The sequence below is a fragment of the Mesocricetus auratus genome, unplaced genomic scaffold (genome assembly GCF_017639785.1).
Source record: "Mesocricetus auratus isolate SY011 unplaced genomic scaffold, BCM_Maur_2.0 Super-Scaffold_100018, whole genome shotgun sequence".
Taxonomy (NCBI): Eukaryota; Metazoa; Chordata; class Mammalia; order Rodentia; family Cricetidae; genus Mesocricetus; species Mesocricetus auratus.
Window position 1 is genome coordinate 46,770,998 of NW_024429199.1, and position 26,549 is coordinate 46,797,546.

General features: G+C 43.3%; 1 long non-coding RNA gene across 1 annotated transcript in view; it reads left to right on the forward strand.

The window, feature by feature from the left end:
• Positions 1-434: 434 nt before the first annotated feature.
• Positions 435-26,549, forward strand: part of LOC110339592 — a 296,369-nt gene continuing 270,254 nt past the window's right edge. Inside the window, exon 1 of the long non-coding RNA XR_005869461.1 lies at positions 435-525. This is a non-coding gene — a long non-coding RNA (uncharacterized LOC110339592). The remainder of the gene's footprint in view (positions 526-26,549) is intronic.

Sequence of the window (26,549 nt, forward strand, 5' to 3'; positions counted from 1 at the left end):
AATTAGAGTTAACATTTTTTTTTTTTGCCGTGAAAACTTCTTTTGATCTTCTGCTATTGCAGACCCAGGGGAGGTGTGAGCCCAAAGCCTTTCTATTGCTTATTGCCTGGAGTTTTGTTCTGTTTTCCACAGGTTTCAGGATTATAAAGGTTTTCATCAGGCCCCCATGTCCCTTGACATCTAAACTTGCTGAGATATTCTTCAAAAGAAGGAGAACACAATGGTGGACCGCTTCTGGTAAAGGGCTGATGATCTCTATCTCTCAACTTGATACACCTGGAGGAGGAGCCTCCCTCATGGAGTTGCCTCCATCAGACCAGCCTGCTGGGCACGTGAACAGGGGAATTTTCCCAGTTGCTTATTTGTGTAGGAGGGGCCAGCCCACTGTGGGCGGCGCCATCTTTAGGTAGTTGCGCCTGTGCTCTGTAAGAAAGGTGAAAAAGCAAGTCAGGAAGGAGTGGCAATGACTCTGTGGTCTCTGCTCCGGTTCATGCCTTGGACTTCCCTGAGGATGGGCTCCAGTCTGTAAGTGAAAGCAAACCCTTGCTTCTCCATGTGGATTTTGGTCAGAGTGGTTCATCGGAGCAGCAGAAAAGCACATTGGGACAGAAGTTGGTTCCAGGGATGCAGGATGCTGCTCTGATGGACCTGGCCGTGTTTGGGGGCTGGGATTGTGGAAACACTTGAAACATTTGGCTAAAGAAGACACTGAGTGTTTAGAGCTTAATGGACTGTTCTGTGAGCGTGTAGAAGACAAAAAAATTGCTTAGAGAAAGGGAGATGATGGAGGCCTGGTGTGCCTAGTTTCAGAGGGACGTTTGAGCGTACCTCAAAGAAAAGTTTGACAGCTTTGTGTGGTGTATTTTTTATTAAGAATTGTAAAAGACAAACCTTTGCTTTACTGTAACAGTGGATGCTGGTCATCTGGGACTAAAAAAAATCAGCTGTGATTAATAGGCAATCAGAACCACTGAGGTGAAATCTGAGGGTATTTCCCTGGGGTTAGTATGGGAAAATCTGTGGTCCGGAGGGGCAAATGCTGCTTCTCAATCCTCCAGCTGAACCGGGTTTGGTGTAACAGTCTCTCACGTGGTCCTGTTTTTTTTTTCTTTTATGGTGTGAAAGCTGCAGAATGTAAAAGGCTATGGAGAACCGCTGAGGTTTGGCACTGTGAGAAGTAATTGGTCACAGTGTATCCTCAGTTGCAGTAGAGACCTCAGGATTGAATGGGTCTCTGGGAGAAGCTGAAGCTTGGGCCTGTAAGAGACCCAGAGAGTCCATTGGTCAAGGGGTGCTCTTAGTTACAGTGAGACCCCAGAATATTTGAATTGCTAGGATTGTGGGACATCCACCAAGAATGGTATCAGCTGTGGAATGGAGCCAGCCTGTGCTAATCAGAATAAATGCCTATTTTCTGAGTGGCAGAGCTGAACATTGGGGCTGTCCAAGCCCTTTGTAGCCTAGAATATCATGAGTTAGTTCCAGACACCAGACCTCAAACTTCTGACATTGTTAGATGTTGGTTTTGCTTTTATATGATTGTAACTGTGTCTGGCTTATTGCTTCTTGGAATAAGAAAGTATTTAACGTTCTTTTTTTTTTTCATTTCATGGGAGCCTACAGTTAAGAAACTGGATATTTAATGTATAGAAGTTTTTTTAAAGACTGTGGGACTTAACATTTGATGGTGTTTTATATTATGGTACTAATATGAGGTCTTGGGGAACACTAATGTGTTCGGGTATCAAGCTGACAAGGGGTAGACTTGTGGTGGTTTATCTTGCTCATCAACTTGACTCCCCAGGAAGAAGGAATCTCAACTGGGGAAAATGTCTCAATCAGCTTGATATGTGCGCACATTTGACACATTTTCTTATTGATATAGGAGGGTCCAGTCCTTTGTAGATGGTACCATGTCTAGACAGATACTCCTGAGTTATATCAGAAGTGTCGCTGAGTAAGCTGGTAAGCAGTGTTTCTCTGTGGTCTCAGCTTCAGAAACTGACTCAGCCTCTTGCTTCTAGCTCCCGTGTTGGCTTTCTTTGATGTCGGAATGTAACCTTTCCTACCCAGATTGCTTTTGGTCATGATGTTTATCAGGGCAGGCACTGTCTCCAAAGAGCAGGAGTCCAGTCAGTAAATACGAGAGTGGGTGTCGATAACTTGAAATGGTTAACACTCAAGTCACCAGATTTGGTGTTTGTGTCAAATGCAATCATAACAATAACTCCTAAGATGATGAAGGAACTGAGAAATTGGCTCTGCTAACAGAGCTCCTGCTAGGGTCCCTCTGCTGACTGCTTCCTTGAGGATCCTGGAAGGGACTGCCGTGTAGGTACCATTACAAAGACAAAGGTGAAAACAAAAGCTTGTGGATGCACAAGAGATGCCACTGACCTTGGTCAGTGAGAAGGTGGTTGCTTCAAGGCAGTGTCTAAATCACCCCGGAAGCAGGAAAAGCTGCACTTAACCCTCTCACACATTCAGCAATGCAAAATGAATTGATGTGTAGGGCACCTGGGACTCGAGGTACTGGAAACCCTGACCTGGCTGTGTTGCGGTTACCATGGAGACCATTGGTGCATGTGTATGTGAGGGCATGTCCTGGAACACAAGATGTCAATTAGGGCTTCTCTTCTGCCGAATCGGGCACAGGAGCCTAGTGGAAGTTGAACTTGACCCTCTGGTGTGTATACATTGCTTTGACTGTGGTGGGCAGTGTCTGAAGCCATTCTGTGGTCTCATCTAGTCAAAGATGAGAGGAAAGGGAGAGCCTCTCAGAAGAGACCAGGAAGCTTCTGGGTGGGTGGTCCAGGGATTTAGGTGGCTAGAGATGAAAGAAGGGTATGGGACTTCTGTGGAATAGACAATGCTGAAAGGGTCACAGGGTCATGAGGGCCAGAGTAAGCTCTATGGGTTATACCACCACTGAAGGAAATCCAGTGTCCCGATAGACTGTTGGTTATGTGTCCACTGAAGGATGCCACTCACTTCTTGACTTTGTGTTTCGAATTGTCTTCAATGGACATGTATTGCTCTAAGAGGTGGAGTTAAGTAACATGCTGATATTCTCTCAGCAAACCCATTCCTCCTACATCGTCTCCCAAGCAGGACGCTTTCTGCCTCTTTTTTTTATTTATTTTTCAGTTTAAATTTAGATAAGAAACAAGGTTGCTTCACAAGTCAGTTCCAGGGCCCTCTCCCTTTCCCTCCCCTCCTCCCGTGCCCTCCCCCCAAACCCCCCCATTATCCCCTCATTTCCCCAGGGAGGGTGAGGCCCTCCATGGGGGTGTCCATAGTCTGTCATTTCATATAGGGCAGGGCCTAGACCCTTCCCCAAGAGTTCAGGGTGAGAGTGCACCTCACATTGTTGGATGGGAGTCCAAAGTCCGTGTGTATACTCGGGATGGGTACTGATCTGCTGCCCAAGGCTCAATAGATTACCTAGGCCTCCTCACTGACACTGACATTCAGGGGGTCTTGATCAGTCCCATGCTGGATTCCCAGGGTGATGCCTGGGATTCAAGAGTTAACCTTTGTCAGGTCAGCTGTTTCTGGGGGTTAAACCAGCCCAGTCTTAATCCCTTTGGTCATCAGTCCTCCCTCTCTGTTACTGGCTTTCTTGCGTTCACCTCACTACTTAACCGAGGGAGTCTGCCTCTTCTTCCATCAGCCACTGAATGAAGTTTCTGTTTCCCAGATTCTCTGGCCATGGGAATGTAGGCTGGCACTCCCCAGATCTATGTCTGAAATCCATATATGAGAGAGTACATGCCATGTTTCTCTTTTTGTGACTGGGTTACCTCACTCAGGATGGTTTTTTCTAGTGTCATCCATTTGCCTTCGAATCTCAGGATTCCATTGTTTTTTTCTGCTGTGTAAATGTACCACATTTTCTCTATCCACTCTTCGGTTGAGGGACATCTAGGTTGCTTCCAAGTTCTGGCTATTACAAATAATGCTGCTATGAGCATAGTGGAACAGACATCTTTGTTGTATGAATGGGCATCTTTTGGATATATGCCTTAGAGTGGAGTTGCTGGGTCTTGCGGTAGGTTTGTTCCCATTTTTCTGAGGAATCTCCATACTGATTTCCAAAGTGGCTGAACCAGTTGGCACTCCCACCAGCAATGGAGGAGTGTCCCCCTTTTACCACATCCTCTCCAGCATAAATTGTCATTGGTGTTTTTGATTTTAGCCGTTCTGACAGGAGTGAGATGGTATCTCAGAGTTGTTTTGGTTTGCATTTCCGGGATGGCTAAGGATGTTGAGCACTTTCTCAAGTGCCTCTCAGCCATTTTAGACTCCTCTATTGAGAATTCTCTATTTAGTTCTGCAGCCCACTTTTTAATTGGGTCCTTTGATGTTTTGGAGACTTGCTTCTTGAGTTCTTTGTAAATTTTGGAGATCAACCCTCTGTCAGATGTGGGATTAGTGAGTATTTTTTCCCATTCTGTGGGCTGCCTTTTTGTCTTGCTGACTGTGTTCTTTGCCTTACAGAAGCTTCTCAGTTTCAGGAGGCCCCATTTATTAATTGTTGATCTCACTGTCTGTGCTAGTGGTGTTATGTTCAGGAAGCTGTCTCCTGTACCAGTTCGTTCAAGGGTACCACCCACTTTCTCTTCTAAGAGGTTCAGTGTGGCTGGATTTATGTTGAGGTCTTTGATCCATTTGGACTTAACTTTGTGCATGGCGATAAACATGGATCGATCTGCATTCTTCTACATGCCAGCCTCCAGTTATGCCAGCACCATTTGTTGAATATGCTTTCTTTATTCCATTGTATATTTTTAGCTTCTTTGTCAAAGATCAGATGTTCATACGTGTGTGGGTTAATATCTGGTTTTTCAATTCGATTCCATTGGTCTACCTGTCTATTTTTGTGCCAACACTAAACTGTTTTCAGGACTATAGCTCTATAATAGAGCTTGAGGTCAGGGATGGTGATGCCTCCGGATGTTGCCTTGTTGAACAGGGTGGTTTTGGCTATCCTGGGTCTTTTGTTTCTCCATACAAAATTGATTATTGTTCTTTCAAGGTATGTGAATTGTGCTGGGATTTTAATGGGAAATGCATTGAATCTGTAGATTGCTTTTGGCAGGATTGCCATTTTTACTACATTGATCCTACTTATCCAAGAGCATGGGAGATCTTTCCATTTTCTGAGGGCTTCTTTAATTTTTTTCTTTAAAGATTCAAAGTTCTTGCGATACAGGTCTTTCACTTGTTTGGTTAGCGTTACCCCAAGGTATTTTATGTTGTTTGTGGCAATTGTAAAGGGTGATGTTTCTCTGATTTCTTTTTCAGCCCTTTTATCATCTATATATAGTAGGGCTACTGATTTTCTTGAGTTGATCTTGTAGCCTGCCACTTTGCTGAAGGTGTTAATCAGCTGTAAGAGTTCCCTGGTAGAGTTCTTCGGGTCATTGATGTAAACTATCATATCGTCTGCAAACAGTGAAAGTTTGACCTCTTCCTTCCCAATTTGTATCCCCTTGATCCCCCTTTGTTGTCATATGGGAATAGCTAGAACTTCAAGTACCATGTTGAACAGGTATGGGGAGAGTGGACAGCCTTGTTTTGTTCCTGATTTTAGAGGAATTGCATTGAGTTTCTGTCCATTTAGTTTGATGTTGGCTGTTGGTTTACTGTATATAGCTTTTATTATGTTTAAGTATGTCCCAGTTATCCCAGATCTCTCCAGGACCTTTATCATGAAGGGGTGTTGGATTTTGTCAAAGGCTTTTTCAGCATCTAGTGAGATGATCATGTGATTTTTGTTTTTCAGCTTGTTTATATGGTGGATTACGTTGATGGATTTTCGTATGTTGAACCATCCCTGCATCCCTGGGATGAAACCTACTTGATCGTGGTGAATGATTGTTTTGATGTGTTCTTGGATCCGATTTGCCAGTATTTTATTGAGTATTTTTGCATCAATGTTCATAACACACTTCTCTGCTTTGAAAAGGATATCATGAAGAATTCAGTAGTCAAGGACTAGAGATGGTTTAGGAGTTGAGAGACTGTACTATCAGGCTCAGTTCCTAGAACCTAGTTTGGCCCACAAGCACCTGTAACTCCAGCTTCATGGGGACCTGACACCTCTGGAATGTATGGGTACCTATATTCATGAGCATGTACATACAGACATACATGCAGACACAAACACAGATGTACACACACAGATGTATACACACACAGATGCACACACACACAGATGCACACACACACAGGTGCACACACACAGATGCACACACACAGATGCACGCACACAGATGTACATGCACACACATATGTACACGCACACACAGATGTACACGCACACACAGATGTACACGCACACACAGATGTACACGCACACACAGATGTACACGCACACACAGATGTACACGCACACACAGGTGCACACACAAACATGCACACACAAACATGCACACACACAGATGCACACACACACAGATGCACACACACACAGATGCACACACACACAGATGCGCACACACACAGATGTGCACACACGCACACACAGATGCAGATGCAGACACAGATGCAGATGCAGACACAGATGCAGATGCAGACATACATGCGTGCACACACACACACACACACACACACTGAGGGAGGCATACATACACAACATACATACACACACAGAGGGAAGCACACAGACACATAGAAGGAGGAACACATGCACACAATTTTAAAAAGTTGAATTAGAAAAGTATTTAGTTGTTGTTTCACAGTTTGCCTGTGTGGGATGGGCAGAGTGTTAGTGTCTGTGTGAAAACACAGATCAAGTCCTGCCAGCATGACCAGAGCAAAGCTTAGTTCACAGGAAGCATCACATGCCAGATAGGTAGGAGGATGAGGGGTGTGGCCCTGGTAAGAGTGCTAGCCTAGCAAGTGTGTGACCTTGGGTTTGAACCCTAGGACCTCAAGTACCAAGGAGAAAAACTGTTAACCTTCCCATTTTCCATCTCATTTCTATCTTTTTTATATAATCTATAAAGCTATGAGCAGTTAAAGTATATGTATACTGCTTAAATACATAATATTCCAGGGTTACATTTGGAGTAGTCATCTTATAAAGTCTTAAAAAGTATTTTTCCAATGATTCAAAAATCAGTTTCATGTGGGACATGAGTGGGCAGCAGTTTGGATAAGTTGCTGTAACTGTGTCTGACCTGTGAAGTGTAGCTTATGTTAGACTGTTGTGATCCAGTGCTCGGTACAGTTGGTGAATTTAATGGTGACACTAATGCTGTTGAGAACTTGTTACTTAAAGGATACCACATTGGGAAGCTAAGGACATTGCAGAGGGATTCCCAGCCATTCTACAGTCTATAGAATTTTATGTCTAGAAGTGTTGCTTAAATGTCATCTTGAATTTAAAGAGTATTTAGTATCTGGGTGAAAAAAACGATCTCTAATATCTTGGAATGATAGTAAGACACGGGGGATGCTAATATTTAGCCAAGTGTCATCATTTTACTTTTGGAGTCAAAAGGTGAGCTCTAGATAAACAGGATAAAATCACAAAGTTTAGTGCAGAGACTGAAATTAAGTGAGTTTAGGGAATATACAAGCCTTAAAGAGTTTACTGATAAAACTCCTCCTCCTCCTTTTGGAAAAATAAAATGTATGGTTGCTACAATTGAGTATTCTGGAAGACACCTTTCTTTTTCCCAAGATTATAATAACACTCTGTGCTCCTTTCACGGGGGAATATCATTGCTTAGCTTTTATAGTTACACCCGTGAGCTCTCACAAGTGAAGTTTAAATTCAGTATAAAGGTAAATCACGTTTTTCATATGCAATCAGATTTCTACTTATGAAAGCTTCCCTCCTCCTGTGAGTCGCAGGGGAGCTAATGACAATGGTGGTGACAGTGATCTGGGATGGTTCTGAATGAATTCCCTATGGCATTTGCCCTAGGTGGCTCTTCTTGTCCTTGATCACCCTGGGCTGACAGCTTAGCAAGTTCTCTGGCTTTATTTTTCTCATTAAGACTGGATTAATTAATCTGGTTTCCTCTAATTCCCATAAAAATTTTAAAAGAGGCTCACTAATCTTTACTAAACTAGTGTTTTTGCTCTTTTTGCTTTGTATTCTGCATATTTGATGTGTGGTTTGTTGTGCATATGCTTGGATATGTTTTAGAAAACAATTCCAACACTGAGTTATGCTTCATTAAATTAATGTACTCTTATTGCATACATACAAATTCATGTTTGATATAGGTATGCATTGCATTATTGTGTTTCATTGAATAGATGTAAAAATTCTGCACAAGAAAAATATAATTAAAAAGTATTGCCTCAATAAAGCTAGTTAGTATATTTACCTTCTCTCTTACTTGTCTCTCTATGTGTGCCTGTACATGTACACACATGCACTGAAAATGTATAAGATCAATTATCTTGGCAAAATCAGGGCGAACAGTACAGTGTTCACTATAGTCACCATACCATACAGTGGACCTTTTGCTACTGTAAGTTTATACCTTTCTATTAACATTGTTTTATCCTATCCATGAACATGGTATGTCTATCCAGGTTACTCACATGTAAATAATAAATATCTGTTAGTAATGTTTTTTCAGGGTTCTCTGTGGCTATCACAAACATTGTTATTGAAATTATTTACTATTTCATATTCAATCATGTCACATTTAAACACTGTATATTCATCATTATTATGTAGAAATACAATTAACCTTTCATTTATTGCATTTGATTGACAATATTGTTAGTCTGTTATATTACTAAATTGTTTGCAGAGCTCTTTAGCTTTCTGAATGTGTAAGCATAGATTTGAGGGTTTTATTTCCTGCAGCTGTAGAGACTTATTTTCTGCTGACCAGGATGTCAGTCTTGAAGGTGTAACATGATGATGGACAACACTTTGTGTGTGTGTGTGTGTGTATTATATGAAGTGTTGGACAATACTATTTTATTGTGTCTCTTTTGGAAGATGTTGAACAACACCCTCCTTTTTTGATTGTGTTTCTTGTGGAAGGTGTTGGATGTTTAGTCTGAGAATTTGGGGCTGCCCTTCAATATTTTATGAGGTGACAGGAACTTTGTGTTAGTCTGTGAAATTTTCCTGCTTCAAAAGAAAAATCTCATGAAGTTGATTTTCATGAAATGTTTTAATAAATGATTAGTGGTAATTAGGAATTGTTAATCAAATACATCATTAAGAGCCCAGAGAAACAAATGAGCAGAGTCTTCATGTATGTAATACATGAATTGATAAATGAACGACTTATAAAGAAAGACAGTTAACTCAACTAAAATGAGCAAAAAGAACTTGGAAAAAAAAACCTTTGGATAAAACTAACCCAAAGGATAAAGTAAACACCCTTGAGTTCATGCTAATACGAACAAAGATCAAATAGAAATGGATGAGAAGGGATAAATAATCTTTATTGAAGAACTACTATATATATATTATATAATATTTATTATATGCTATATAGACTACACATATACTATACATATACGCACACAATACATACATACACACACATATGTGTGTGTGTGTATATATATATATATATATATATATTTCTTCCTCTGAGATTTGGGGCTTCATTTCTTTGTTTCAGAGGGGAGTGGCACATAGTGGCCAGCCTCCAATGAGTAGTCCATGCAAAGGAGAACTAGTTACAATATAGTGAAGAAATCCCCTGGATACTGTCCTCTGCAAGGTGGTGAAGGCAGTGGCAAGCCATGTTAATACCATGTACTCTGACATGATGCAGGAAGCTGAGCCTCTCAACTCCAGATGCCCCATGAAACATAGCTATGATGCTGAGTTTGACAGAACTCAGCAAGCAGGCATTCAGGATAGACACTTGGGATTGCGCAGGAACACAGGAAGCAAGAGAGGCAGGGCGATTTGGGGTGAGGGCTTGTGAGCAGGCTAGAAGTGAGGAGATGTAGGCAGAATGATCCCCATATCCAGGCAGGACTTCCTGTATGACATCACATGCCAAGTGTGAAGCCCTGTTAAAGCTTCATCATTGCAGAGGAACGGGAACAAGCACACACTGAAGGAAAAACAAATCCACGTATGTTGCCCAAATTAGTTTTGAAAATGCCAATTATATATCAGTGGAAGCAACATTACTTTAAAATCATGTTTTCTGTGTTGTTATCATATCCATTCAGTTTCTAGATAAGCGACGCTAATGTGGAAAGTCATTTTCTCAGTGCGCACCCAGTAATGAAGTCACCTAGATGAGAATGCCTACTTGATTTATCACTGAAACTGGGTGATGGCGACACTTCCCGGGAAAGCTTTTAGAATTTATCAAGTCTTGCTGGCCCAAAGAAAGGTAATTACTTTCTTTAGGCTGATGGGATGTGTAAACCAATACCAGCACTTGCAGATGTTTGCTATGACCAATCTTTTACTCAGAATTTAACTATGATACATTTGCTATATGTAGAGCAGTCATTGAGAGTTTCAAGGGCACAGGGTAAATGCTCTCACAGGCTTGGCGTGTCACCATGAGAAGGATGGAGTAGATTTATTTTACGAACTAAGGGACCACAGTCAGTGGTAACAAGAAAGCACATTTAGATACAAGAGAAGGAGGTTGTCTTCAGTAATTACAGTTATCCCTCAACGATTTGTCGTAAATCAATCAACTCCTCACTTGGAGAGAATTGACAGTAGCTCAGTGTTATGTCAAGGAGAAGCAGAAGTGATTCTTAGATCATGCAACGTATATTGGGCTAGATTACCTGGGACGTGGCTGAAGCATTGGTGTTGGCTGAGACCCGGCACCACCAACAAGCCAGGGTTCTAGACAAGATTTCCATCTTGACAACTAATCAAGTTTGTTAAGTGAATTGCGCATTTTTCTGCAGTACATTTTGGTAAGCCTGTATCAGAGTTTATTTCTTAGGGAACAGGAAATGTCTTCCTACCTATCCTGGAAGATACATGTAAAACACCATGTTTGTCTGTGATCCTGTTTATTCCATCAATGTAAGAATTTAGGTGTCCTGTAAGACCACTCGGAAAATTGTAACTAACAGATGCATGGTGGTGTGGCTGAGGTGCCTTGGCCTCTCTGTCTCTCTTCTGATGGAAGCTGCTACCCTTTCCTCCATGAATACTCCTTCCCCACACTTATGGGTGTGGATTCTATCATATATCACAGAATTATTTCATGAACTGATATCAGACTCAAGCTGAATCCTAACTGGTACCTTCTTTAAAATTTTCTTAAAAGAAGAATGTTAACTGGTCCTTTATTTTTGGCTTCTCTAAGATGTGACTGGTCACCTCTCAGGGTGTCTGTCTTGCTTTAGCAGACAGCCTTCTGGAACCAGGGAGGCAGGGCCTTGGATATAGACATGCTGAGATGCCGTTCTCAGCTTCCAAAATTCCAGACTTAACAACTGTATTACTCATGTGGCTTATTCCTAGAATACCTTATATTCAACTGATAACAACCCTGGTTTTATCTCTGGAGTTAACCCCAGTTGGATTTTGGAGACGTTCCTTTTCCCTTGACAGTATGAAAACTGAATTTGAAAAGTAACACCACTGAAAATCAATAATCATCAAGGGCCAAGTGACTTAATTATACTTAGTACCTGGGACATGTGTATTGAGTAAACGCTTAGGAGTTTTCTCCTTTTACTAGAGAGATTAGACGAGACGTCCTGATTGGAGAAATGTAGCAAAGACCCCTGTGCACAAGCGCAGTGATGTGATTAAAGTCAGACGCTATAACAAAGGACATTGTTCAGTGACAAGCTCAGAGCTGAGAACTTGAAGAAAGGCTGAAAAGATGGCCCAGCACTAAGACTGCTCGCTGCTCTTCCAGAGTTCAGCACTCAGGCCCCACAGCAGGAGGCTCACAACAGAATGTGATATAATTCTAGGGGACCTGGTGTCCTCTCCAGGCATCCACAAGCATGCATGCGCACCTATAGTCACGCAGACACACAGATCAAAACACAAAATAAAGAACTAGAGGAGTCAAAGCCATGCTGAGATTTGCTGATAGCATGGTGAGGCTTTTACAAGGGAAACATTTAAGGACACCAGTTAAGGATGGAGGGGGGAGACCTTGGACTATGATGACATGGTGCTCGTACTTAGAACAGGCACATTTTGAGGTCACAACATCAGTTTAGAATAGAAATACTTGATTACACACAGCATTGAGCTGAGATACAGAAGAGGAATTATGTTTATGATTTACGTGTATTCATTCACGTAAATTTATTTCTCAGGAGCTATGAACAGTGACAGTCATCAGAACACCTCTGAACCATGAGCCCCTGTTTTAATGAACTTTGAGTGCCTATGGAGCACTGAGTAACTTCTCTGAGAGGAGGCCAAGAACGTCTGGAATGGATCCTAAGAGAACACTGGCAGGGCAGGCCCTTGTATGGTGTGTTGGGACCCTGCTTACCCTCACATGTGCCTCAGTTAAAGTGATCCCAGTGGGTTACAAAGGAGAATTAGGCAGGTTAACGCTGGAGGAAAAGTCCTCGGAGTGCTAAGGACAAATAGGATGACCGCTAGGTGAGAGCGGTGGGAGCCTCCCAATGTTCTTGCTGTGTCCCCTCTGGAGTCCTTGGATCTCCCCCAAGACTCTTCCTAACTTATCACTGCTGTACCAGAGCACTGCTGGTGTGTAGGCTGGATGGGGGGGGCAGGGGGAGATGCTTCCTATAATCTTCAGATTAGAGCTAAGTCTTTGAGTGCATTCAATGTCCCGAGGTGTGTGACCTTCACAAGTACTTCTTTGGTGTCACTGGATAATAAAGGGGACTAATGGTGCCCAACAATGGCATTACCTCCAACTCCGCCCACTCCCAGATGAGGCCCTGGGAAAGACTAATCATGGAGAGTGATTTTGGTTGTGCAGCATTTTGACTGTATTCCGTATTGTCTACTTTCCTTCCCTTACCAGCTCAGGGCAATGGACTTAGCTTTCTGTCACGAGTATTCGGCCAGGTTTCTGGAGTTAAGACAGCGTGGCCCTCTGAGTGTTCTTACACCCATACTGTGTCACACTTGGGCTCACATTTCATCGTAATTGCTATTACAGGCTCTCCCCCAGCTTGTGGTTTCCCTTGACGATGCCTACAGGTGCTAGTTACACCTCTATGCATTAATCTTGTCTTCATGTGTGGTGCTTGTAGCTTGCCTTGTGTCTCATGTTTCTTTGTCCAAGAAATGCCACTGTTTTTCAGTTCACCCGGTTTTGCTGCTGCTGTTATATTAGTATTAGTCCTGCCTACACAGAAAGTTGACTCGTAAGCTCTTGACATGTCAGAACTCAAAGGGAAAGTATAACAATGCAATCGATGTAGAAAATATACCAGGAAAAATAGCAGTCAGCTCAGCACACGTTTAGAAGCCGAGTAATAAATAATCGATAGATCAAAGGAGAGATCTCAAAGCACCGAAGACATTGGGCTAAAACGTAAATGAAGGCAGGGCACGTAGGTGTGTGTGAAGCAGTCAAAATAGTGCTCAGAAGGTGGTTTCTCACTCTTTATGCTTTGACTAGAAAAGCAGGAGGCTACTCAGTGCCTTAAGGTTTGAGCATAAAGAACAATAATATCGCAACATGATTAAAAGGAAATGCATGGCAATCATAACGACATAAGTGACTACAATTAAAAATAGAAATATAATGGAGAAAATCGTGGAACCAAATCTGGTTTCCATGAATGTCAGAACAATCCATCCACCTTGGGCAGATCTGAGAAACTAATGAAGACGACAGAAGTACCTGCATGTTTCTACCTCGAAACAGTCCACATCCTGGGATGCCAGAGCGTCACCAGCCAGGTCAGGACGACTTAGACTCTCAGGAGATAATCTCAAAGGAATCAAGATTTGGAGCATGCCAGAAGTTTGGGTGAGCTTGGTTTATAATCACAGGGAGCCCCAAAGTCAGGTTTTCCTTGACACAGATTAAGAGAGGATATGCAGAAAGTCCCCTCCTCTCCCTAGAGGTCCAGGTTGGCTTTGATTGAAAGATTTTTAAGAATCCCACTGCTGGAGGCTGGGGAGATGACTCAGCGAATAAGAGCACTTGCTATTCAGGCATGGGAACCTGAGTTCACATCCCAACACACACATGAAAGCAAGGCACGATTGTCTATGTGTATGTCTATAACCCTAATCTTGGGGGGCAAGAGGCCGCCTGAGCCAGGTCAACTAGCCTAGTCCAGTCAGTGGATCAGTGAGAGAGACATAGTCTCAAAAATAGAATATAGGGAGCCATAGAGGAAAATTATCCAGTGTTTTCCTCTGACAGCTGCATGCTCACACGCGTACACAGGCTCCTATGTATGTGCACACATACACACCCACACACCTACATACCCAGTCACACTGCAGTCCACTGAAGAAGATGAAAATGTTTAGTACACTTGTGTCATGTTTAGGCAATAGGATGTCATTGGGTTGGAGCTGGAAATCAGAAGATCTTTTTCAGGGTCAGAGCCTGATGCAAATTTCTCCTCTCCCCAAGGCTTTGTTTTGGTAAAGTCTGAGCCAGGTGCTGGTGTTCAGCGGCAGGAACACTTCCATGTGGTCACTGTTGAACACTGATAGCACACCTGACTTTACCCACAACCACGTGCACTCTTCTTGGCCTGGTTCAGCAATAATGAAAGATAATGGTGACATGCTTACATTGCACTGAATTTAATTTGTGAGACTATTGGTCCCTTGGGAAATATTATAATAATTATTATTATCTTCAAGTAATCAAGTGCCAACGTCTCAGGTTGGTTTATTTGGAGTCGTGAAACTGAGTGTTTATTTGGAAAAAATCTGTTTGTAATACAATATGCAGCCACATTATACAGCTTGCTGGAGGGAAACACCAGCAAATTGATTTGCAAGTAAAATAGTTTGTAGAATTAACATTGGTGCCTTTTTGTGACTTGAAATATTCTGAAGTTTTAGAAACCAACATTTTTTTCCCATTTTGTTGTATTTTGGTCGTTTGAGAATGGATCTTGCTATATAGATCTAGATCGTCTAGAACTCGTTTTGTAGACCAGGATGACCTAGATTGGCAGTAGTCCTCCTGCCCCTGCCTCTGAGAGACTGCTCTTTCATACTGAAGTTATTTGTGGAGTTTAAAATGTAATGGTAAAGAAGCATCCTGATAGCAAAGTTTTAAATGTAGACACATGGATGAAGGATAATGAGTTAACAAGGGGAGGCGCGGGTCAACCGTCTTTTCTGTGTCCTTGAGTCTTGTTTAGCATCCTTTGCTGGTGGAGCCTGCAGATGAAAGCAGTGTAACCCCAGGAACAAGGAGGCAGAGGTGGGGTGACGGTACCTGTGAGAGGGAGGCTAGTCTAGCAGCTTTCCACCTGTCCTGTGTGACTGGAGCCCTGCTTCATGGGGAGGAGGAAGGAACGGGGGTTCTTTTGCTATCTAGTGGTCATACTATTCTCGCTTGTTCTAAGAAGGTTTTCAGTAGGACCCACCCCTTTTGCATACGTAACCTTCCCCACTCTGGGTACCTGCAGCACAGTTCTGATCATCACCCTACAAACACGGCTTGGCCACTGCCACTTCATTACTACTGCTCTATATCCAGCTTCAGTTCCCAGGGGGACAATCATATCCATCTTGCTCCCATTGACGAGGGTTTAAGAAATTTTAGTTCCAGACCTGTGAAAACTTCCACCAAGCCTATAGACCAACTTACGTAGATGACCATGTGTTGGATATTGAGTTTTTGCTTTAAAAAAGTTCATAGATACCTCATTTTGTTTAGACCTTTAATATCTTCTAAAAAAACATATCACACATCTCTGCTGAGATGGCCTTTTCATGGAACGCTATTTCAGATTCATTTGTTTAATTATGTAAATTACCCCTTTATGTTACATGCGTGTAGTGTAGCAATGGTGGGGGGGTATGTGCACGCCATAGTGGAAATGTGAAAGTTGGAGAGCAACCCCTTGGGAGTCAGTTCTCTCTTTCTACAATGCGAGGCCAGGGACTCACAGCAGGCTTGATGGCAAGCACTTTTATCTGATGAGCCATCTTGCCAGCCTGGCCTCTAAATTATGTTTTTATTGCTGTAGAATAGAAATGAATTAAAACCTTGAATATGGGCTGATATCCAAAGATTTGCCAAGTCTTACTTATTAGTCACAATAATGTATCTGCAGATTATCTCATATTTCTTAATACATGATCTTATTTTCTAAAACTAATCACAATTTGGTTTATTTCCTTTCAGTTTTATCTCTAGCTTTTTATTTGTACATTTTTATTTGCTTATTTTGATCCTTACCCCAAAGGAAATGCTTGTAACATTTAATCCATTCTGCATTTTCCAGCACAGGGCAGAAGAAGGATATAACCAACTATTATGATACACAATAAAATCACATAGTGTTACAGAAAGTAAGCATTGTGGGGTGTCAACTCTGCCTGGATCTTGTCATTTCAGACTAGGTGCTCATTGAGGATAATGATGTCAGAAAAGGGGGCAGGGAGGCTATCCAGACACTACCTCATTCCCAAAGAGACATCAGTGCTCTGAAGGAGCAGTACATGCAGTTGTTGGAAACTGTATCTGAGATAATTTTCCTCAATTCAGACTTGGAGATTTCTCAACGGTGAGATACGCAAGTAGCTAAGATTCAAAAAGAAGCTAAGGATGAATTTCCCAATGGGTTAGTCAGCTTCAGGGAGGACGGCCTCCAGCTGGAAATCTAGCCCGAGGGGTTAGGTTTCAGGGTGTACTGCTGTGAAGTGTCCTTGGACACTAGTTGTGATGGCTACTGGGAGTTTTGGTCAGGGATGAAAAGTTCCTTTCTCCTGGGCACAGCAACTCACACCATACACAGGAGAGTTGAGGGGCCAGGGACTGTCAGCACTTTCTGTTTAATACCCAGAACGCCTGTGCTGGACAGCTCCCCTTACAGACTCAAGGCTGGTCCTCATGACCTTCACTGCTGTCACGAGACCCAAAGTCCTCCCTTCTTCCTGTAGATCCTAGAGAAGTCCCTGTACTGAAAACTGAAGTTAGTCTTGTTAGATGCATCTTCCTCTTCTCTCTTTCTCAGAAGATGCTGAGGAGGAGATGGACAAGCCTTTCTCCAGAGCCTTGCTGGTGTTTTACATCTCCTGGCTCCTGGTTCACTAAGAAGACCCTACAGATGGCTGTCACTAATCTGTGGGTAGTTGCTTTTTCTCCAGTACTCCCCAATGCTCGGTTGTTCTCCTGTCTCTCTCTGGGTGTTCCTGCATATGTAGCTTTACACATATTACAGTATTACAGGTATGCATGAGCATGTCTGGAAGCCAGGGGACAACCTTAGCCTCATTCCTCAGGAGACAGGGCTGCCCACTGATCTGAAGTTCTCCAGATAGAAGAGCTTGTCAGGGAAATGGATCCCAGGGGTCCTCTGCGGTCCACTTCTCCTGAGCTGAAATGGCAAGCATGGACCACAATGTCTAACCCTTTAGGTGGGTTCTGGGGCTTAAACTCGGGTCCTCACATTGGTGTGACAAGCAGTTTACTGACTAATCACCTCCCCAGCCCAAAGTATAACGTGTTTACACTCGCTCCTTATCAGAGTGTACATCTGTGTGTGCATGTTATTTTCATCCTGCTGTAAAATCCGGGTAACAGGAGACAGTGTGCATTCATTTCAGAATCTTAGGGAAAAAACGGGACACCAACACTGCAGGTGCTTTCTGCAGACAGGTCACTAGGTCCTTCTTGATAATATAGCCCCCCCCAATAATGTGGGGACACTGTTGCATCTGAAACTTGGCAGGAGTCAAGAGTCATCAATGGATAGAAGATGAGGCTAATGTTGTCCTCTGGCTTCCAAACATGCTCATGCATACCTGTAATATGGTAGTAAGAGCCATCAATGGATATAGAAAATCAAGGAGGAAGTGTGTGTGTGTGTGTGTGTGTGTGTGTGTGTCTGTGTCTGTGTCTGTGTGTGTGTGGTCTCAAATCCTGCCACATGTCATCTCCGATTGTCCTGCTCTTCAATGTTTGAGGCAGAGTCTCTTATTGTCTCAAGTGCAGTTCTTCATTGGTTATTCTGGTTGGCCATTGAGGCCCGGGATCCTCACATCTCTACTCTGTTCTGGGATTGCAAGAGAATGCTGCCATACTGGCATTTTATATGGGTGCCACCATCAGAACTCAGGGGTCCTCATATTTGTATGATAAGGGCTTTCCTACTGTGACTTCCCCCCAGCCCCTTGAGGGTGAACAATTGATGAAGAACATCCGTATGTCTCCTCACAATCTCCCTGTTCGTAGGAAAAGTATTACAACCGTGGGAATCGATAGCCTTGATGGGATCAGAATTAACCTCCCCAGAAAGAGTCGGGGAACAGGACACTAGTGCCTCCAGGTAAATGCCTGAGATGGACACAGCTTTGCCTGTTAGGTTCTGGGTAAGAACTCACATCCTGGATGAAGTCAAGATTAAAGAGCAGACTAGCCAGCTTCTGCTAAGAAAAGAAGGGTACAAAGTTCTCCTCGGATGCCAAGACAGCCACACAGGGTGGAGGGCTATCAGATGAAAGCGTGGCCACTCCTGCAACCAGACAGGTTCCCCCCCTGGAGAAAACTGACCCAGGAAGGACACCACAGGCTTACGGCAAAACTGCAACGCTAGAGGCCAGAGGAAGACCCTTAAGAGCTTCGCTGAAGTGGGGGACGGCTGTGCAGTTATGAAGGCAGAGTTCCCTGTGAGGCGTGTACTTGTTTATTCGCGCACACAACAGTCCGCATGTGGAGACCAAGAGAACAGCTTTCAGGAGCTGGTTTCCTCCTTCCATCTTTATGTGGCAACTGGGGAGTCCGACTCAAATTGTCAGGCTTGGTGGCAGGCGTCCTTACCCACTGAGCCGTCTTGCCGGTCCTGGTTTTTCTGTTTTGCTTGTTTGTTGGTTGGTTTGTTTATTGGTTTCTCAAGGCGGGGTTTCTCTGGGTAGCTTTGGCATCTGTCCTGCATATCAGGCTGGCCTCGAACTCGCAGAGACCCAGTTGTCTCTGCCTCCCAAGAGGTGTGATTAAAGGCGTGTGCCACCACCGCCATCCAGCCTCCTGTTACTAATTAATACAAATACTAGAATATTTGGGGGTAAATTGTAAACACAGAAAATCATCTTTTTGTCTTGTTTTGTATAAATATATATCACTAACGGTTTTTTTTAAATTCCCTATCTAGAGATTTAAGTGTTTGCCTTTGGGAGACTATAGGAGATAATTTCTAGAGTTCTTAAAGAGAAATAGTATGTCCTTTTTAAAACGTACTAAGAGTAGATAGTTACTTTAACAAAAATGTGTATTTGTTCTGCACCCAATTTTTCTCATATGTCAATTTGGAGAAAACAATCTGTATCTGTAGCGCTTGGCTGGTCCACAGCTGCCGTTCCATGCAGGTTTCCTGGGTTCCTATGCCAAGCAGAAGGTTCGGAGAACGCAGAGCAGTGTGTGAAGGCCGCTGCTGTAAAACCTGGAGGACAGATAAGCAAAGCCCCCACCCCATCTTCCTCTCTCTGTTACATTCTCTTTATCATAGCAAGGCTTCTCCTGCTCCCTGTCTCCGGCGTTCTGATGACCTGTGCACAGATGATACACGCTTCAAATCCTCCGCCCATCAGAACACACCAGGGAGAGACGTTATCTTGCACCCTGGACCCTGGTTTGAACCTGCCATACCCCAGCCTTGCCACACAACACAGGGTATGGCACAGGGCTCTACTTTTTCCCTAAGTGTCCCCCCACCCCCATCCTGGGGGCTTTAACTGAAGGACAGGTGAAGCCAGCAACAGAGGTCTAACGTTCCGTCCTGCCCATTTGAAAGGAAGCCCTTGACACTTATCTACAGAGAGAAGCAAGGGGAGTCGTGGGAAAGCTCCAAAGAGAGGATGCAGAAGAGCAGGTTGTTTAAAAGGGAGACAGATGAAACTTCCGTGCCTAGAGAGAACAAATTCTGGGCACTTCCGCAAACTGATTGTGTGCCGAGGAAGTCCCAGAGGCCTTCTACAGCAATTCAGATTCTAATTGAACAGAGCTTTTGATTTCATGGTTTAACGTAAAATGACCCAAATATAATTACTGAAGCTGGCTGAGTTGTTTGCTCTGGGTCAGCAGCCCTTCGCTGGCTGCAGGGGCTTTTTACACACGGTCCAGAGGATGAGTGCTTTAGCTGGATTGCTTGCCTTCCTTCAGAGGAGACTTCCAGAGACGTCGCCAACAAACGGCTTGTTTTAATCACTGTCCTCCACTAAGGGCCACAGGATACCTGTTTTTTTGTTTCTTTGTTTTTGTTTTTAAGAATTGGCTTAATTTTGCAGAAAGAAGTGGCGGCATATAATGGGCACTCACTGCTGATTGGCTGACAGTTACAAGGAAGTCCACGGCCTCTCACCAGTTGTGATTGGTCGACAGCAGTTAGAGAAAGACCAGCTCTCTGATAGGTGGGTCCCCGCCGACTACACAAAACAAGGAAACGAGAAAGAGAGACTTAAAGCGATGGGGAAAATGTGTTCTGTGAGACCACTACTCAGACATTCCTGCCAACGTTTAAAGAGATGTTGGGAGCCCACATGCTAACTTCAGTTTTAACTTCCTAGAAACAAAATCTGATCTAGCTAAATGAGAGACTTCATCAGTTTAAAAGAAGTACCATGGCAGAGTTGAAGGTAGAATAAACTACTAAGGGAAGGTGCTTTCTTAAGAAAGATCCTGAACATCTATATTCCAGAATTAGAAATGCACTTCTTAGATATTAATAGACTTTAATCCCCTTCCTTGTTGCTGTTTGAAAATGTAGATGCATGTATTAAAATTCCACTCTAGTTTGGCCATGGTCTACATAGTGGGCCTGTTGCCAATTCTTTCTTTTAATGTTTATATTGATATGATCGCAGTTCATCTCTTATGCCAGATTCATGCCCAGGCATGTGCTTGTATATGTGTGTATGTCCATGTATGCATACATGTGCATGCGTGTAGTTCTAGACAGCCCTCTCGCATATAGAGATCAGTATAACGTCTGCCCCATGAACACGCAGGATTGTTCCCACGGGGATCTCCAGCCACCCTTCCTCATCCACCCCCGTTCTCTCCCCATTCTCTGCCTCCTGCCAATCACTAGCCTATTCCCTTTCTCTGTTCTAGTGTCAGTTCAATAATTTCTGTGCAAACCTACCACGGGCTTCCGTGTCCCTGAGACAGCCACACAGTCCAATCACCAGGTCACATGCTACCAGGGTGTTCTTGTTGACGCATTGCCTGTTAGCCTCAATGGCTGGCTCTGACCACGTCACACTCCCTTCCACAGTGATGGAGTTTTAGCCTCCTTGCCACGAGCTGGTGATTGCATGGCCTTTTATTTTTAGTCCTTGTGTAATGATACCTCATCTTGGTTTAATTTGCATTTCCCCAATGGCTAATGACAAGCAGCATTTTTCATTTTCCCATTTACCTCTTGTATTTTCTCTTTAGTGAAATGTCTTTTGCCCATGGTTTAGTTGGACTCTTTGCTTTTTGTTTGTTTGTTTGTTTGTTTGTTTGTCTTATTTGCTTATCACTGTTGAGACGTGAGAGTTCTTTGTACTCAAGGGAGTGATTATTTATAAAAACACAATTATTGTTAATCAATCTATAGCATGTCTCAAAATGTCCTCAATGATTTCACAGACCAGAGTTTAGACTTCAATAACATTTAATTTAGGAAAATCCACTATGAGGATTTTGGTGTCCTCCTACCTGGAACTTTACCATGCTCTTTTTTTTTTCTACCAAAATTCTGCAAATGTTTGATTTTACACCTAAATCCTATGGTTAATTTTGAATTAAATTTTGTATATGTGTGGAGTTTAGGCTGAAACGAATTAATTTTTCTTAGAGTTGTCTGTTTCCATACCAATTGAATGAGTTGAATAGACCTAATACCCCTACTTTCATTTTGTTTGGAAAATGAGCCTTTAGTTTTCCTACATGTATAAAAATCTTTGGGATATTAATACAAGTTTTATTAAGCAATTAATTCACCTTGTATAGAATTGATATCTTTGCTGTGTGGCCTTCTAAACTGTAAACACAGTATCTGCATTTATTTGTGCCTTCTCCCTTCTCCATAATCTTAGAAGATAGGTCCTATATATCTATATTTTAAAGTTTATACCGGAGGGATACACTTTTCTCTGCAGAAACTGCTACTGGATTTTAAAGGTTGGTCTCAGCCAGTGTGTTTTCAGCATATTGAAATGTAATTGAATTTCATGGGATGATCTTGTTTCCTGTGCCCTGATTAATTTATTATGGTCACTGATAATTTCTGATAATCAACACATTTCTTTCAGTTGCACACGCAGAAACTGTCAGTGCAATCTATTCCTTTCACTCTGTTGCCTTCCTCCTTTCTGCTTTGAATTCTTGTCCTGGCACTAGACCATCTCTCCTTTTGCTCAATAAAGGCTGCAAGCACAGACACTGTACCACCATCGCAGCTATGAGAGATTGTCCCAGTGAGACCCAAGGGTTTCGAAAATGCCTTTTACCCAGGTGATGGAGTTTTCTTCTATCCCTCATCTTCTGTGAATTACTGCTGATTCCTGTTTATAATTCATGAGTTGGTGTTAGATTTTAAGATGCGTTTTTTCTGTCTCCATAGAATCCTATGGTTTTTGAATGTTAAACCAACCTTGCATGTTGGGAAAAACATTTTTTTCACTTAGTCAGTGCTGGTTTTGACTTTAGAATCTGTATATTTCACATCCTCTTTTTTAGTGATTGTTATGGTCAGGCCATGTTATCAGTTAAGGAGTGTGTGGTTTATAGTCCAAATCTATTGCACATTAAAACAAGCACATTTGTCATGAGAAAGAAGAGGTTCTCAGCCACAATGTTTTGCTTATATACTCACTCCGTCCTTTTGCAATGGCATCTCTCCCAACCCTCTGGCACCCATGTAACCCAGCGGCTTCACCACGACTGACTAGACTAACAATTCGGAGGTCACAGAAAGAACTGGGAAATTCCAAGTTAAAAACGTTTGCTTTGATTCTATTTCTACGAAATAATTTACTGAAAATTTTATTGATTTTGTTGGAGACAGGGAATAAGGAAAATACTGGCTTGCTTTCTGTCAGGATGACAAAACTGGATTAGAGGCAGACCACACCCTTCTCTATTCTTTCTTTAGTCACATAGTCAAAAAGCCATTTGAGCCCACAATGAGCCAAGGACTGCTGTGGGTGGTGAGGCCCAGAAGTGATGGCAGTCACCAAGGCTTGCTCTCCTAGAGCTCTGTCTGCAGAATGTTGTCCCTGTGGGTGTGGGTCCCCGGTGGGCCTTTATGGCATGTATGTGATACTTCTTATGACAAGTCAGAATTTTAGGCGGAGAGAAGCATTGAATCGTTTGGCTGTTTGGGAGGGAACAAAATCACTTTTAGTTTAGAGTTGGGATTTGGGGGGAAAGATGCTTTTGTTTTTGTTTTTCACTTAACCCTCTAAAGAAAGAAGACACTGAGATATTAACAGGATGCTATGTGGGGGAGGATTGAAAAGAAGGTATACCAGCCAGAGGGCAGGGCAACGCTGAGAAGGCAATGAGGTTATTATGAAGATGGCCCCCGTAGGCTCAAATATTTGCATGCTTAGTCCCTAATTGGTGAATTGTTTTGGAAGGATTAGAAAGTGTGTCCTTGTTGGAGCAGGTGTGGGTCCTGAGGTTTCAAAAGCCCACACTAGGACCAGTGTTGCCCGTCAGGACATAGCTCTCAGCTACGTTTCCAGCACTATGCCTTCCTTGTGTGTCCCCATGCTCTACATTGTGACAGTAATATAATAACTCTCTGAAACTGTAGGCCAGCCCCCAATTAAATGCTGTTTTTTATAACCGTTGCCTTGGTCATGGTGTCTCTTGGCAGGAATAACACAATGGCCAAGATAAGCTGTGTGTGTAGGGTCAAGAAAACTTACCAGCAAAGAGAATTACTACCCATTGTTGTAAGGTTTGGTGAGCCTTTCTTTAGAGACTGGGAGAAGTTATAACAGGAGAGTGGCCTGAGCAGACGTGGGTGGGTATAACAACGGTCCAACGGCGAGGAAGGTTGACTGGTGTTGGGCTCTGAGACACAACGAGGATGGTGACAGTAAGACCTTCAAGAGTCTTAGGGAGGCGGTGCCACCTAATGAGACAGGGAGAGAAAGAAGAGTGTGGGGGTAAGGGTTCATGGTGATTGACTTATACACCACAGACGAGGGGAGAATGTAAGATGATCCTCAGGTGCCAGTGTTGAGGCTTGGACAAGTGAGTGAAGAGTGGAGGCATTATCAGACTCTGAGGACCCAAAGGAGAACAGGTTCCAAAGGAGGAAGTAAGTCTTTTAGATTCTGAATGCTCAACTCTGTGATTCCCAACAAAGACACATACAAAACACTCATGCAACTATGTGCGCATAGACACACATGCATGATCACAACACTTAGAACGCTGGGATTGGAGTGGACCAAGATTATGAGGAAGGCCTGTGAGATGGTTCCATGAGGAAAGGTAATTACTGCAAAGCCAGAAGACCTGAGGTCAATCCCCAGGATCTTCATGATAGGAGGAGAGTAGTGACTACCGCAAGTTGTCCTTTGACCTTCAGATGCAAACTGTGGCAGGTGCACCTCCCTCCTACAAATGACTAAATGCAGTAGAAAGGGATTATAAAGACATAGAAATTGTGGACTGAGAAGGAATTAAGAACACGGGCCTTAGAAAACAGTGGCTCCCAGTGAAATGAGAAATATGATTAGTATACCTTCTCTATGAGCATAGAGAGAACTGAGCAGTTTTTTTTTCTCATCATGAAATCTCTTCAGGGCAGGTGCCAGTTTAAGGACTGACTAGTGACTTCCACAATGACAAATCTGCCCAGTCTCTGAGCTCAACCCCAACAACCAACAAAACAACCCACAAACACAATACTGGCTGTCCTGAAATCCAAATGGCACATCCTGCTTCTTGTGTGTGTGTGTTTTTTTTTTCAGTGCTGGGCATGGAACACAAGATCTGTACATGCCATGGGAAAGCTCCCCCTCTGGCCATGCCCCTGGGTCCGTCACGTTCTACTTGGACGCTGTTAGGGGGTCAAGTCCCTTTCTCAGCTATCAAATGAAGCTTCAGCCCTCACTGAGTTCTTGATGTGTTCTCTTTTTCTTGCTTGAGGCTTCGGTGTCCTCACAGGAAGACCTGGATTCGTTAGCAACTGGCAGGCTCCCTATTGTGAGGCATACTTCCTCTGCCAGCTGGCTTCTGCTACAATCCCATATGGATTCAGGTATAGTCTACTCTCTTTTCTGTAAAATTTCTCATCCTCAAGGGCCATCTCAAAACCCTCTGTTGCCATATCTGCTTCCTCAGTACAGCTCCGATCTCAGGCTTCTGGCTTCCGTTTTGAGTTGTCATCTGAAGGAATCCTGCTTGAATTTCTCATCCCTGACTAAGCAATGACCTATGGGGGCCAGGCTCGCAGCTCACATACTTCCTGGGGGCTGCTGGGTCTGTGTCTGCTGAAAACAAATGCTTCATCAAGTGACTTCCTTAGCTGTGGTAATGAAGATGCTAATCAGCCTTCGGTAAATTATCATTTATTTTGTTGCTCAGGGCCACCCCCGGCCCCCAGAAGCAGTTCTTCTCATGGCTATGCAGGTAGAGTTTTTACCACTTCCATTTCTAAGTCAGGAGCAGAAAATAGTAAGCCTCGCCTGAGCTCACAGAGCTTCCTTCTGTGGGGGAGAGAAGAGGGGAAAGGGACTTTTGCTTTGCTGCAGTCTCTACCGACTGGAGTCACAGTTTATCAGATTCATACGGCACAGGAAGCTGGTCAGTGGACATGTGAGGCCTTCTTCAGCAGGGAGTATGGGGCCGGCTGCCCTGCGATGATCACCGGTCATTGAGAAAGTGCCACAGGCTGCTAGCTTTCCTCACTTTCTTTATTTTTAACTCTTTTGTTTAACTTTCCCATACAGACTCTGACAGAACACCAGGACTCTTGAACACAAGTTATGAGGACTACCTCATTTAGGGCCCAGTGGGCAGGTGCCCAATTGCATCGTGGCTGCTGGCTAATAGACCGAGCTAATCAAGAGAACTCAGAAGGTGGGAGAAACTCATTAGCTGGCTGTGTTCATTTCAGAGTGTTGAGCCCCGGGGTGTTTGCTATTTTTGAGCCTTCTTGAGTGAGTAAATGCAGAGGAGATGAGGACATCTTCCTCCGAGGAACTTACAAGGGACTGGCAGCCATGCTGGCCTTGGGAGCTTGAGAGGGCTTTGTGGAGTGTGTGAAGATTGGATCTTCCTCATATCAGATCGTGTTCTCCAAGAGGCAAAAGATGAGGTGACCTCAAGCACATGGGACTCTGGTGGGTTCTACCAAGGACAAATACTCCAAAGGGCAAGGCCAGACAATTTCATCTGTTGATGTAAACAGATAAGGGCGTAAGGCTCGGGAGAGCTTGAGGTAGTGGCAATAATGGTTTCGAT